Here is a 13,356-nt window from a genome sequence, read left to right as displayed (position 1 = left end):
CAATATCCTGCAACTTTACCAAACATTTACAAGGAAATTTCAGGTAGAAAGATGCCTCTAGAGCCAAAACTCTAACCTTTAACTTCAGAAACTCTTTCCTTCTTAATGGAGTGGCTCTAGAGACATCTGGAAAAATCCTAACCAGATCTCCACAAAATTTCATTAACCTGTTTTTAAAATAAAGTTTCATTATTAACATCTTATCTATCTCACTCATGCATGTTATCACCAGGGTGGACCGACTCTGGATCACATCCTGAGTATCCTCCAAAAATTCAGTCAAATTTACTTCTGTCGTGACCAACTGGTCCACCTCCAGGGCACATTCTATTTTTGCATAAAAGTTACCAGTTCTACAACTAACTTTTATGCATAAAAAGTATGCATAGACTTGGGAAGGCGAAATTAAGGGCAAATTGGTGGCCAGCATAGGTTATAGGTACAGTATAAGCTGCCCTGATTGTAACTTAAGACAACTACTGTAGATAAAAGGTCTATTTATGCGACTTGCTATTGTGACCCTGGGCAAGTCAATCCTCCATTGCCCCAGGTTCAAAATAAGTACCTGGTGGAGGGACTGTACGACCTAGTGGTTAGAGCTGCTGCCTCAGCACCCTGAGGTTGCATGTCAAATCCCGGGCTATTCCTTGTGACTGGGCAAGTCACAGAATTTGCCATTGCCCCAGGTACAGTTAGATATTGTGAGCCTGTCAGGACAGATAGGGAATACACTGCTCCCCGAATCTCGAAAAACCGCGAATACGGTTTTTCATGGGGGAACCTGAAGAGGGCAGCAGGAGCGCCCCGAGTGCAGGAAATCACTCATGGTACGCTCCGACAGCCTCTTCCTGCACAAAGTCGGGCCTTATCCAATCAAGAGCTGCGTGTCAAAGCTCCGGCTGCTCTCTCCTTCCTCTCCTGCTGCCCTCTTGTCGGCGGTTCGCGGTTGGAAAATACCACAAATGACCGGGACCGCGAACAACCGGGGGAACACTGTATACCTGATTACTATTCTGTAGTGTGTAATATAAATCCTATAAATAAATGCCATATATGTAAACCACTTTGAATGTATAATTACAAAAAGGCAGTATACAAGGCTCATTCCCTTTTCCCCTATGCTTGACAAAACTACCACGTATATAGATTGTTAGTCTAATAATAATTTTTTAAAAACCCCAAAAACAGTAGACTGCAGTTGGGCTAATTTTCAGCCTAAAGAAGTGACTCCATCTGTGCATACTACCGTACCACAAGTTTCACAGGCTGCTAGTAAATGCCCAGATCCTGTTTAAACTTTCCTGCACTGTACACGCCATGCATTAACTGGGAGAGGGAGAACTAGATGGCCTTGAGCATGCGCAGGTGCATGCTCAAGGCCCAGCAGAGGCAGGAACTTCTTCAAGCGGCACTGGCATGGGCTGTGTGCTGGTGCCAGATGGGGGGTAAGTTTGAAGTTGTTCGGGCTGGGGGTGCCAGTTTGCGTGGGGGGGGCCTGTGTGAGCGGGGGTAGTGATGCTGGTTCTCAGGGGGGGTGGAGCAGCACCGCTGGCCTCGGGGGTGGGAGCGTATCAAGCGAGTTTCCCTTAGTTCCTATGGGGAAACTCTTTTTGATATACAAGTATTTTGGTTTACGAGGATGCTTCTGGAACAAATTATGCTCGTAAACCAAGGTTCCACTGTATAGCAGTTTAAATGAAGGGAAACATTGAATATGAGCATAAAGATAAGAGCTGATTTATAATAGGGTTACCAGATATCCGGGAAAACCTAAACCGGTCCTCTTTAAAGGACTGTCCGGGTGCCTGTACTGATTTTTGGGGGGTTTTTAATGGGGGAGTTTGTCAGAGTTTAGCCAGCTCTCCCGACTCCCGCACCTACCTCCTCCCCTGGCCTGGCTGCTCTAATTTAATCTTAAGGCAGCCGTCAGCAGCAGTGAGGAAAGCCTGCTGCCGCCACTTGCCTGAGGATTAAATTATAGCAGCCGGCTGGGGAAGGGGAAGTTGGGAGCTATAGAGGTCTTGAGGGAGCAGCAGCAGAGGTTGAAGGAGAAAGAGGAGGGAGCTAGAGAAACAGGAGGGAGGGGTGGTGGGCTGGAGAAACAGCATGAAGGGAAGAGAAGCATTATAGAAAGGAGAGAGTGCTGGAGAAAAGAGCTTGGAATAGTGTAGTACTTAGGTTTGCCATATGGCTCCAGAAAGATTGAGGCATCTGTGTTATACTTTCATTGAAAGCAATGGAAGTAAAACACAGATGTCTCTGTCTTTATTGCTTTCAGTGGAAGTAAAACCTGGATGTCTACTCTTAATCCGTCTTCCTTTTTCTGGAGCCACATGACAACTTTGGTAGTGCTGGATGAGAAGGGAAAATAGAAAAAGCAGGAGAGGAGGGTGGAAGGAGAGAGAGAAGCATCCACTGGGGAGGAGGGTTGGAGGAAGAGAGAGAAGCTCTAAAAGGGTATAGAAGATGGGAATAGAAGGAAATGGGTGGCATCGTGCCCTGTTTTTTGGATTCACAAATATGGTAACCATAATTTATAAAATAATAATAGTAGCACTAAAACTAATTTATAAAGGCAAAGTTTGTGGGACGGGTTCTGCGAGGTCCACTCTCAGAATCTGCTATAGGAGAGCATTCTGCATCCTGGAAAGGCAGCTGAAACACCCACAGGTCTGCATCTCTCTCTAGCCCCAGGGGATAAAGGTAGTGGTTATAGGCATGCAGGTGAAGCATATGCCCACTCTGGGGCTGCTGCAATAACTATTTTCCCCTGCTGATTGGAGAAACTGGGCCTCTTCTCCCTTGAAAAGAGGAGACTGAGAGGGGACATGATCGAAACATTCAAAATACTGAAGGGAATAGACTTAGCAGATAAAGACAGATTGTTCACCCTCTCCAAGGTAGGGAGAACGAGAGGGCACTCTGAAGTTAAAAGGGGCTAGATTCCGTACAAACGTAAGGAAGTCCTTCTTCACCCAGAGAGTGGTAGAAAACTGGAACGCTCTTCCGGAGTCTGTCATAGAGGGAAACACCCTCCAGGGATTCAAGACAAAGTTGGACAAGTTCCTGTTAAACTGGAATGTGTGCAAGTGAGGTTTATCTCATTTAGAGCACTGGTCTTTGACCTGGAGGCCGCCGCATGAGCGCACTGCTGGGCACAATGGACCACTGGTCTGACCCAGCAGCAGCAATTCCTATGTTATGAGGCTTTTTGATTTACTCTTGTGGCCATAGTTCTTGTAAACTTCCAGAGACGTGTCTAGGAAACCCTGGAGAGCTGCGGCTGGCCCAATGCAAAGTTGAGGCTGGACAGCAGGCTTTGGCTCCTGAAGTAACAAGTCATTCAATCCTAATCACCTGCTGTATGTAATATTTTGCAAGCATTTTTTTTTAATGCTTGCTTTCCCCCCCTCCCCCCCTCCTTTTCCATTTTATATGGCATGTTCACATGTTGCCAGAGTATCTTACAATGGTTGAAAAGTCAGGGGTGGTAGGAATGCTGCGGGCAGAAAGAGAGGGAAATGCTGCATTTAGATAGGAGGGAAGGGAGAGGGGGAAGTGCTGCACAAGGATAGAAGAAAGTGGGGAAGAGAAAGAAAAGGCTGCTGAGATGACATCTTTCTATCTTCAGATATCAAGATGGTGAGGGGAGAGGAGATGTCAGGATCTGCAGGGGAAGGAGAGGTGCTGGACTTGTAAAAAAGAGACAGAACAGGAGTGAGTCTTCCAATTTCCTTAGGTCTGCCTACAATTTGTCACAATTTGCATGAGTTTTAAAAACTTTTGTCATAATATTTTGATGTAGCCCAGATGTAAAATGAATGCAAAATAAAAAATATAGTAGGAAGCAGCTGTTCTGCTTGTGCATTTGTTGAATTTGTGAATCAAAATATATCCCTGGCAGAATTATGTCCCTCTCACATACCCTGAAAGTCTCTCACACACAGAGAACACATACACACGAGGTGCTAGTGTAAGCCTCCCTCCCTTGAAAATATTGGCTGAAAAGGTTGAAAGACTTAAAATAATGTGTTATTTAAAAGAACCCAGTTCATCAGAAGCAGCATTTCCGTCACTCCAACTGGACGTCTGGTTTCATTGCAGTACAATAGAAGGAAACAGAATCTGAGGAAACATTTAAGATGGCAGGAAACTGACTGGCCACTATTGCAGGGTTCCACTTTATAAAATTACAAAAAAAGGTGTTTTTTTTTAATGACAATGGAAAACAAAATGCCATTTGGGATGGAGTAAACGCATTTGTAGCAGTTCTGTGATTGAGCTCCAGGTCAAATACATGGTCTGCTGCGATAGGCGGTTTGTTGAGGGCAGTTCATGGTTCACATGCAAAGTAAAAGTCTCTGTGTACAAATAAGCGTGTGTGGCTGTTCCTGCGGGGGTCTCATGGATCCCACAGGAATCTCTTGCATATCGTTTCATTCACCTACAGTGGAAATCAATTGAACTGTGCTGACAGGAAACAAAGATGTGGGTTGTCTAATATAAATAAATCCAGGCAATAACAAAAGGACAGGAAGACATATTTAAAACAAATCTTTTATATCCTTGATCTGAAGAAGTGTTCTAGAGGAGCTTTACTAAAGGCACCAGCCCAGTGGTTTCCAACCTTTTTTTATGTAAAGGGACACAGTGTGAATACAAGAAAGCTCTGAGGGCCCTACACATGCTACTAATTTTGTAAAGTGCCTTAACCTGCTTGTTCAGACTGGGTATTAAACATTAAAAATTAATACTGATATTGATTCTACAACACTTCAATTGGAAGGAGCAGTATAGTGTTTAGAGCAACAGCCTCAGCACCCTGAGGTTGTGGGTTCAAATCCCACGCTGCTCCTTGTGACCTTGGGCAAGTCACTCAATCCTCCATTGCCCCAGGTACATTAGATAGATTGTAAGCCTACCGGGACAGATAGGGAGTATGTTTGAGTACCTGATTGTAAACCGCTTTTTAAAAATTAAAAACTCACTGTATTCTGGATTGTCAACAGTAGCAAATTCCATAAATGAGACACCTGAGTAACACACTTAAGAGATTATTTGCAAAATAATTCTATGCAGATTATATCATAAACATACCTAATTAGAGCTTCATGGATATCCAATACTCAAGTGGCCTACATCACTTAAAGCAAGACTAAGTAAAATAAATTCATTATAAATGTTTTGTACATTATGTAAGAGGTTCTCCAAATTAAAAAAAAATCTTTAGTCTTTTATGAAATAGAAGGTGATCATCCTGTTTCAAAGACAGGAAGTAAATTCCATATTATTAGCCCAGCAATAGGAAAAAGCCCAGTAGTCCGATCCTGTGGCGGCCCCTAGGTCAAAGACCAGTGCCCCAACCGAGACCAGCCCTACCTGCATGCGCTCCAGTTCAGTAGGAACTCATCTAACTTTGTCTTGAATCCCTTGAGGGTATTTTTCCCTATAACAGCCTTCGGAAGAGCGTTCCAGTTTTCTACCACTCTCTGGGTGAAGAACTTCCTTATATTTATATGGAATCTATCCCCTTTTAACTTTAGAGAGTGCCCTTTCGTTCTCTCTACCTTGGAGAGGGTGAACAACTTGTCTTTATCTACTAAGTCTATTCCTTCATTATCTCGAATGTTTCAATCATGTCCCCTCTCACTCAGTCTCCTCTTTTCAAGGGACAGGAAAAGAACTTGCGGGGACTGGAAAATTAGTTCTTGCAGGGACGGGTAAAAATTTGTCCCCGTGTCATTCTCTAGTGCAAAGTCAGTACTGATGACATAAGAGGAGCCCAGGTAACCATCCCTACCCCTGTATGTATGTGGGTTTCATACATGCACACTTACCAATGCAGGCAGTCAGGTCTCAAACTTATAATTAACTCATGAAGCTGAAGAACATTAACTGTATTTCTTCTGGAGTAGAGTAGCTGGTGGGTTTGTGACCTTGTACCACAGCCTTCGCTGTAGTACCTGTAATGAGGTAGTGTGTCCAGCTCCTTCTGCTGTATCCTTTGATAGAGCAGTGCATTTGTGTGCATGCATGTGTGTGTTTGTGTGTGCAGAAGGGAGGAGAAGCTTGTACTGCTGTTTACTATTCTGGATCTGTTACATGTTAGGGCATTTAATGAAAAGTTTGCAATACTGCTGTTTGCACAATACCTGTTTTCATGTTGGTGAGTCTCTGTGTGGGTGAGAGAGAACGGGAAGCTTAACTGCTGTTTTGCAATGTGAATGAAGCTTTCAGAACAGTCACTTCTCTTGTACATGCTTTGTAGAGCAACGGCAGTCTCCGTTCACACGGTACCTTGTATAGCCATGAATAATTCAATATAAAACTTTCAGGAGTTGAGAACTTCTTCCTGTAGCCTTCATTTTTGATGCTTTAGCAGTTCTAAAGAAGTCCATTAAATTCATGTTCCCCTCGAGGGGCCATTAATTTGGCCCCAGCTAGCGACTCCAATGTCACCAGTAGATTGGAAGACTTAGCAGGTTTGGGGGGGGGGGGGCAGAATAAAATGTGAGCTGAGCCTCAGCAGGACTGTAATTATATCACTTAGCAATGAATGAAATACCTAACTGTTTCCTCTCTCGTTTCATTAGTCCCTTCAGGTTACTGACATTCTCACTAGTTGTCAAATGCTGAACATTCTGCTGACGCAGCCCAAGGATTGGAAAGTTGCAAAATTAGTCTCTCTTAACTCTCTCTAACAGGAGGAAAGTTCATTTTGTATCCTGGTGCATGAGTGGTTCTGGTTGGACTGTTGCAAGGTAGTAGTTTGGGGGGGTCTGAGAGAGTATGGAGCATTTGAAAGGAGGAATTTCCTAATAAGTATGTTTTGTTGTATGTAAGTTTCTAGGCCACAAAAGCCGACACTGCTCTTCCCATAGAAATGCATTTGAATTCCAGGTGTGTTTTCACTTTGGTCAACATTCAGCCAATGGTAGTCGTTTCATTTTAAACACTAAGTGTTGCTGGTAGAATTAGCCCCAGATATTCAGTTCTGCGCCATATCTGGGCACCAACACTGAATATCCAGAGCTAATTCTTACCGGAGTTAATGCAGGTTCCAGCCAGTTTTCAGCACCTCTGACCCCTTCCTCTGCCCTAGTCCTGATCCTCCCCCTTCCTTTCCATTAAGCAAACAGAAGGCTGGGTTCAAGCCCCCACCTCATACCATGAGGATGCAGTGGCCATTTTGAGGCTGGGCAAGTGAGCATTGCTCCCCTAGACTGCCACAGAGCTTCAAGGCAGGCCCAGGGGTAGGGCCTATGGGGAAGGGCTTGGGCCAGGCCTAGCATTTGCTTTAGGGATCAGGATGAGGGGGGCATCCATAACACCTCTAGTGTTACCCAGATGTTAACCACGTACTGATCTATATTCAGACTGGTGCCCAGTTACTTCCATACCTTCTACCCCTTCTTGTTCCCTACCCATCCTTTTGGTTTGTCCTTCCCCCTAACAAAATTTAAATGATGCACCCTTTTAGCATTCTTCCTTATGTATCCATTTTTTTCCCTTTAGTATGTCCTTTCTATTTGTCTCCCTTTTGATTTTTTATTTCTATTATGTTATTATCTTTGAAGCATTTGTTCAAATGTTTCCATTTTATGTAAATCATCTAGGTACTTAGGCGGTATATCAAATACAGTAAAATAATTGTTTTTCTATGTATATATTTGATTTTACTGTAAACTGCTCAGACTTTTTTTGACGAGCGGTACGTCAAGCATTCAGTGAACTTGAAACTTAGGGCAGCCTTTTTGCCGTTATAATTTTAGCCGCTTACCTAACTGACTATTGGCGTGAACATCACCCCTATCTAGTTAAGTATCAGCTCCTCCCAGGCTCCACTCAAGCTCTGTCCACAAACCACCTCAGCACCACAAACCACCTCAGCACAGTGCAGAGTTAGTTAGTGGCAATATTCATCAGCACTGTCTAGTTGAATTTCAGTACTTAGGTGGATACAGGCAACATACCCTCCAAGGAGGGGGAAGGGGGGCCTTTTATCAAGCTGTGGTAAAGGGTTTTAGCACTGGCCGGCGAGGTAGGTGTTTCAATGCTCATAAGGGTTCTATGAGCATCAGAGCATTTACCGCACTAAAAACCTCTAGCACAAAAGGGGTCATTAACTAGGTAGGAATCTCTCCTGCCTGGCTAAATTGCTTTCGTTTTTGGGCAGACTTTCTGGTTTTGTTTTTTTCTATCTCAATGCCAAACTTCATCCTGATCTGCAAAATATTTTGGAGAATTTACTTAACACACAGATAATCACAACAATCTCAACTCCTTTTGTATAATTAGTTCCACTTTCTGATAGGTTAGAAAGAATTAAAAAAAGTACAGCGACTACTGGCTATTGTGAAGGTAAAACCCCTTGTCACAATAACCGGTGCGTTACAGCATTTGATTAGACTTCATCTGTAGTTCTGCTCATGATGTTATGACAAAGAACCTCTGCTCAGACTTTTGCCAGCGAGCTTCTCTAGAGAAGGAGCTTGAATTGCTGACATGGCAATCTGGCTGAGGCAAGACAAAGGAATTTGGGCAATGTGAAAAGGCTTTCAGCCATGGCAACCCCAGAGTCTGCCTGGATCCCAGAATTTGAGGAATTCGGCCAGAGCGATGTCAAAAGACAATCCTGTGGTTTCTCAAGCCAACCGCCTGCTGCAATCTTATCAGATTATCAGCTTCATTGATAACGGAATTATATAAAAGGGCAGTTGCCATGGCAAGAATTTACTCATCTGAACCGAACAACTTATCACACTTATTTATTCATCGGAATACCTCAGAGCACTGCTTGTGGCAGGCACATGCTGTTCTAGTCATCCGTGAGAAGGAGGAGATTTCCACCACCTACCCAGAGCTATAATCACTTCTATTGGGTAACAAACAATAGGTAGTTTAGCCACTGGGTGTTTATTTCAATTGACAGGTGAACAGTGTACTTTTAAAGCATTTAAAAAATTTATCTTCTATAGTTTTATCTCATTCTTATAAATAACTTTTATATCCTAATTATATCTATCTTCATTTTTTGCTTATATTGTATTCTCATAAATGCATTTGTTTGTTATCATTATTCTTTTTGTAACCAAGTTCTTTGTTATTACCATAGGTTGGTAATAACATCAGTATATACATAACGTAGGAGTTTCAGCTCAGAATAGCTAATTGGGGGATATGGTTTTATTATAGCCAGTGTGCATCATAAGCTTTATTATTTATACGACTCTATCTTACACTGCCAATTAGTGTGGTTATAGTTTATTGCACTTTCTATTCTGCTTGACTTACAAAAGCAAGATCACAGCAGTATGCATCATAAAAATCAAACTCAAAACCAGAAAGGAATGGCATTTAAAAGATAGGAAAAACTCATCCTCACAAGACCATACAAATCACCTAGAATTGAAAGTCCCCTCCCTATCCCCATAGGCCTTCACTTTGGGCCTACCTTGAAGCTCTCTGGTGGTCTAGGAGTGCACATGGTCAGGAGCAATGCCCACTTGATCCTGCCTTAGTCCATGCTGGGTTAGATTACTGGTTTACTTCTACAGTACATAACATAAGCAATGCCTCTGCTGGGTCAGACCTGAGGTCCATCGTGCCCAGCAGCCTGCTCACGCGGCGGCCCAACAGGTCCAGGACCTGTGCAGTGATCCTCTATTTATACCCTTCTAACCCCCTTTCCTGGCAGGTCATGCTGTTTCGCGCTCGAACTTACTGACCCCAGAAGAAGCCTTATTGGCAAAACGGGTCCCATCGGGCCGATAGTTCTAGCTGAACTGACAAGCGACCCTACAAAAAAAGATAAGTGTCGCTAAAAGTTTTTTCTTGAACATTTAATGCAATTAGTTTTATAAGCATTGAAAAAATACTTTAAAAATTGGTTTGAATGCCCAATGAAAGATAAAGTGCCGACCTGTATTAATGCTGCTTTAAGAATCACACTGCAGCACAGGTATCTGAGGGCTTCATTCTATAACCAAGAGTCTTTGAGTCCGTTGTTCTGGTTACTTTCATTCCCACTCAAACATTGCTTTTGTGACCAGGCAAACAGGCAATGGGGGCGGAGCTGTGGGTGGAACTGGGGCAGGAATGGGTGGAACTGGGATGGGCCTAGGGGTCCGGATTGTACTGATGTGAAATCTGGTAACTCTATGGGCTGTAATTGGAGAGGAATCGATTGTTTGGCATTCATATTTCAAAGTTAGTTCAGGTGGCCTTTTACCAATTGCAATGCTTTGCCAGCTTTGGACATTTCTCGGTAAGGATACAATGTGATTATTGATCTCTTCCCTAATTTTCTCAAGATTGGACTATGAAGATGTGCTGTTAATACTTATGTAGTACCATGAGACTGCTGTGAGAGGCTGTGGCAGCCATTTTTTCCAGGCAGCCACAAGGGGCAGTATAGGATTATCAGATTTTCCTTAAGGAAAATCCGGACCCATGGCCACACCTACAGGCCTGCCTCATTCCTCTTGTGTTACGCCCCGTTCCAATCCTCCAGCTCTGCCCCCAGATAGCATCCTCGAAAATGAGGACATGACTGGGGAAATCCAGACGTTTGGCAACCCTAGGGCATGAGCAAGTGGACTTCACTCCTGCCTCCACTGAACCACAGGGAGATAAAGTAGGTCCAGGGAAAGGGCCTAATCAGACTTTGGGGGGGAGGGGGGGGTTAGGGGGACACTCCGGGGAGAGGGGGCATTGTATGGTCTGGGAAGAAGGAGAGGCTGCTTCAGGGGCCAGGAAGAGGTTCCAGACATCGTTTACATAATTATGTGGGTCCTGGCCAATCATCAGCCGGGGCCTACATAAGTGTCTTAATGCATGCCTGGCTGAATATCGGAAAATTAGCCCTGGGTGTTCAGTGCCAGGGCCCACACATGGCTTGATACTGAATATTCGGGAATAATTTAGCCTGGAAGAATTAAGAAATCCATGGAGGAGTATTGTTTATGTTGCTCCAGACCACATCCTATTTTGAGATAAGATGATATGGAAAGCATCCATATAATTGGCACAATGCCAACAACAATCGCCCAACAGCCAGTCCACCATCTACTGTTCTGTTATGATTTGATGGATTCGACTGATAACAGACAGTATATATGACCATGCAGGGACCCAGCCAGAGGTACCACCCCCCTACTACAAGATCGACTCTCCCTTTCATCAGGCTTCACTTTACATACTGTAGTTGGAGGATGAGAAGACTATGCCGCCATCTACAGGTCATATGGTTTTAAGTTCTGTGATACATCCAGGAACAGATGATTCGTTATTACCAATTTTGTAACTTTCATTCCCTTTTTCCTTGTGTATCCATTGTGTCTGTAAGTCTGTCGGTCTAACCCATTATACTTAAATTTTAATTAGTATGTCGAAAGATATGTTTATTTTTGTTTTACTGTAACTCGCTTAGTAAATTTTGAATAAGCGACTCATCAGATCAAAATAAAACTTGAAACTTTTGTGTGTTAAACTAAGTGCCCAGTGCTAGCTTTCGTTAGCCTTAAGAATGAGTATTAATCATAGGACTTGCTTTTAATAACCCCACAGTTGGGGGAGGGGGAAGGAAAATATAGAAATGATGATTATTAATAATAATAGTATAGTTCAGAATATCGATTCTCCTCTGTTTGCTACCCTGACCCATTCTTGGTGATTTCTTAATTTACTTATTCTTTCCTCGCTGACAAATTTAATCACTACAATACACACTAAACCTACACATTGGATCAGATTCCCTCACCCTGGTTTAAAATTGCTCAGCACAGTTTAACTCTCATGCCTTGATACACATCAATAAGAGTTTAAAGCTTGGGTGAAGTCCTCTTACTCTAGAAGCAGACTGTTGTCAGAACAGACACATAGGACTAGGGGGACACTCAATGAAGTTACATGGTAATACTTTTCAAATGAATAGGAGGAAATATTTCTTCACTCAATGAATAGTTAAGCTCTGGAACTCATTGTAAATGGATGAGGTTACCGTGGTTAGCATATCTAGGTTAAAAAAAATAAAAAAGATTTGTACAAGTTCCTGGAGGAAAAATACATAGTCTGCCTATTGAGATAGACATGGGGGAATCTACTGTTTCCCCTGCATCAAAAGCATGGAATGTTGCTACTGTTTGGGATTCTGCCAGGTTCTTGTGACCTGGATTGGGCTAGATGCGCCATAGTTCGGACCCAGTATGTTCTTATATATCTCTCCTACAATAGACTGCTGGTCAGTCCCGTGGGTGACTGTCCACACTGAATCGATAGAGTCTGTAGAGAATAAATCTCCTTGTCTGTCCTTAAGAAAATTGAAGGGTTCCCACACATTTCACTTTCTTGCACGAATTTTCAGACATCATACGGAGTTTGCCATCAGATGAGAAATGTTAGAATAAGAAGAGACAACAATTCTAACTCTACACTAGGGGAATGTGTGGGCCAGTGGTTAAAACTACAGCCTCAGCACCCTGAGGTTGTGGGTTCTAATCCTATGATGCTCCTTGTGACCCCATTGCCTCAGGTACATTCAATAGAGGATGAGCCAACCAGGACAGATAAGGAAAATGCTTAAATACCTGAATGTAAACCACTTAGATTATATAAGTGGTATATAAATGGCAAATAAATAAATAAACTTTGTGAACTGGGAAAGCATGATAATGACAATGTAAAAGCAAGTGCCCAATTTGACAGCACTGCTTCTAATGTAGATGATGATGTTGATAAAATATTCTTTGCTCTAAGGAAGTCAAGTGTTTCAGGCAGAGATTCCCTTGATCGGTCCCTACAGACTCGGACAGAAGACATCAGTAATACTGTAGCCTGGCCTGATCGGAAGGAAATTTTTTTAAAAATCAGACTGAACAATCCACTTTCTGCTAGTCGAACACTTTTTGAGCTGTGCTGGCTAATGACTCACAAATGCATTCGTACAAGTGGCAGCCATTTTCAAAATTTAGTTGTATTAAAAGCAAAGTGGATTGGATTGTAGAGCAATAAAGCTCTTGGGATAAAAATTGTTAGCAATATTGGCATTTAATGTGGTTATGGCACTTTTACTTTTTAATCAACAAGTATTATATTAGGCAATAACCTTTTTACTTTTAGGTCATTTTTAAAATGTGTTCTTCATGGTACTTGTACTTAAGTGTTAAAAAAAATACTTTTAAAAAAACTTTTAAGTACTTTGACTAACACTTTGAGGGTACACACCACCATATTTCACAGGGGCACAGTAGAGACAGCATAGACCACTTCCCATTTGATCTTCTCCACGCCATGTCCATGTGCCTGACTCCTACTATGGTGTCCTGATCGTGGGGACCATGGATCAAGTTGCTGTTT

The sequence above is a fragment of the Geotrypetes seraphini genome, chromosome 13 (genome assembly GCF_902459505.1).
Source record: "Geotrypetes seraphini chromosome 13, aGeoSer1.1, whole genome shotgun sequence".
Lineage (NCBI taxonomy): Eukaryota > Metazoa > Chordata > Amphibia > Gymnophiona > Dermophiidae > Geotrypetes > Geotrypetes seraphini.
The sequence above is the reverse complement of the archived record's forward strand: the minus strand, read 5'-3'. Positions refer to the sequence as shown.